Here is a 2,500-nt window from a genome sequence, read left to right as displayed (position 1 = left end):
CCGTCCCTTGCGCGTCCCGTGCTGTCCCGTGCCGTCCCATGGCGTCCCGAGCCTTACAAGGCCGACCCACGCCTTACGAAGGTCGTCCCATGCCTTACAAGGCCGTCCCATGCGCGTCCCGTGCCTTACAAGACCGTCCCATGCCTTACGAAGGCCATCCCATGCGCGTCCCATGCCTTAGCAAGGCCGACCCATGCCTTACCAAGGCCGAACCATGCCTTACCAAGGCCGTCCCATCGATCTCGGAGAAAGTACATCATCATGACATCGGAATACGGCCCCAACATCGATCTCGGAGAAAGTACATCATCATAACATCGGATCGGATGTGTATCCATCGAAGTTCCATCGACACTTCGAGAAGATCGAACATAGCTTCCTAGCATGTTAAAGGTTCGGTGCTAATGGGGACATAAAGATCCCACGACGTTCCAAACGAAAGTAAAGTGTTCCGTGCGTGTGAACTACGTTGTCCCATGTGCCGGCTCTCGACTCCTAAGATGTCCCATGTAAATGCCCTTCGTGGGAAAGAATGTCCCGTGCAACGTCCCTTGATGATCCCCATAAGGTGTCCCATGTGCGTCCCATGATGTCCCATGCGCGTCCCGTGCCGTCCGAGCCTCACCAAGGCCGTCCCATGCGCGTCCCGTGCCGTCCGAGCCTCACCAAGGCCGTCCCATGCGCGTCTCGTGCCGTCCCGAGCTGTGCCGAGGCCGTCCCGTGCTGCCCCATGCCGTCCCGAGCCTCGCCAAGGCCGTCCCGTGCCGTCCGAGCTGTGCCGAGGCCGTCCCGTGCCGTCCCGTGCTGTCCCATGCCGTCCCGAGCCTCGCCAAGGCCGTCCCGTGCCGTCCGAGCTGTGCCGAGGCCGTCCCGTACCGTCCCGTGCTGTCCCATGCCGTCCCGAGCCTCGCCAAGGCCGTCCCGTGCCGTCCGAGCTGTGCCGAGGCCGTCCCGTGCCGTCCCGTGCTGTCCCATGCCGTCCCGAGCCTCGCCAAGGCCGTCCCATGCGCGTCCCGTGCCGTCCGAGCTGTGCCGAGGCCGTCCCGTGCTGTCCCATGCCGTCCCGAGCCTCGCCAAGGCCGTCCCATGCGCGTCCCGTGCCGTCCGAGCCTCACAAAGGCCGTCCCAGGCCGTCCCGTGCCGTCCCATGCGCGTCCCGTGCCGTCCGAGCCTCACCAGGGCCGTGACATGCCGTCCCGAGCCTGACCAAGGCCGTCCCGAGCCTCACCAAGGCCGTCCCATGCGCGTCCCGAGCTGTCCCATGCCGTCCCGAGCCTTAGCAAGGCCGTCCCATTCGCGTCCCGTGCTGTCCCATGCCGTCCCGAGCCTTAGCAAGGCCGTCCCATTCGCGTCCCGTGCCGTCCCATGCGCGTCCCGTGCTGTCCCGTGCCGTCCCGAGCCTGACCAATGCTGTCCCGTGCGCGTCCCATTCTTTTGGCTCGGCTGGCCCGTGCATTCTATGGGGTCGTGGGACATTTCGAAATCCACCCGGGCCATTTCGACTCTCTCTTCATTAATACTATTGAGGTATTATTTATGAATTATTGGAGAAAAGAAACGGAAGAAAATATTTTTTTTTCTATTTTTTATGAATTTTCCGGTGTTTATTCACTTAAAAATTCATAGAAAAATAAATATTTATCGGAATCGCTATTATAATATATCAAAAAAATCCTTGCGAAAAGACCTTTCCAACGAGTATAAGTTTGCTGGATTCCGACGAGTAACGAAGGAGTAAAGGCCCAGTATGCTTGGTTAAAAAATTGATGTTTCCTTGTGAAAATAGGAAAAACAATAACTTTGCACTATAAGGGGGAGGGTTGAGCTCCTTCCCCAGAGCGTGCACAGCACTTGTGCTGGCACGTTCCCTAGTGCTCGCCAAGCACCATAGGGCATCCAAAGGGCAAAGCTCGGCCTACTACATGATGGGAAGCTTCTAATATGTCGGAATACGAAGAGATTTCGTGCGACCCGAAGCTCGGCTCGGGCGTCCCGGCCTGTGCCGAGCTGTGCCGAGCGCGTCCCAGGCCGTCCCGAGCCAAGTCTCGGGCGTCCCAGGCCGGCCCGAGCAAAGTCTCGGACGTCCCAGGCCGTCCCGAGCTGTGTCGAGGCCGTCCCAGGGCGTCCCGAGCTGGAGCGAGGGCGTCCCAGGCCGTCCCGAGCCAAGTCTCGGGCGTCCCAGGCCGTCCCGAGCAAAGTCTCGGACGTCCCAGGCCGTCCCGAGCAAAGTCTCGGGCGTCCCAGGCCGTCCCGAGCTGTGCCGAGGCCGTCCCAGGCCGTCCCGAGCTGTGGCAAGGGCGTCCCAGGCCGTCCCGAGCAAAGTCTCGGGCGTCCCATGCCGTCCCGAGCTGTGGCAAGGGCGTCCCAGGCCGTCCCGTGCTGTGCCGAGGCCGTCCCGAGCCTAGTCTCGGGCGTCCCAGGCCGTCCCGAGCTATGGCGAGGGCGTCCCAGGCCGTCCCGAGCCAAGTCTCGGGCGTACCTGGCCGTCTCGAGCTGTAGC

The sequence above is a fragment of the Eschscholzia californica genome, unplaced genomic scaffold (assembly GCF_041429995.1).
Source record: "Eschscholzia californica isolate CP2 unplaced genomic scaffold, dmEscCali1.0.p SCAF_23, whole genome shotgun sequence".
NCBI classification, from domain to species: domain Eukaryota; kingdom Viridiplantae; phylum Streptophyta; class Magnoliopsida; order Ranunculales; family Papaveraceae; genus Eschscholzia; species Eschscholzia californica.
This window is presented reverse-complemented; position numbering follows the sequence as displayed.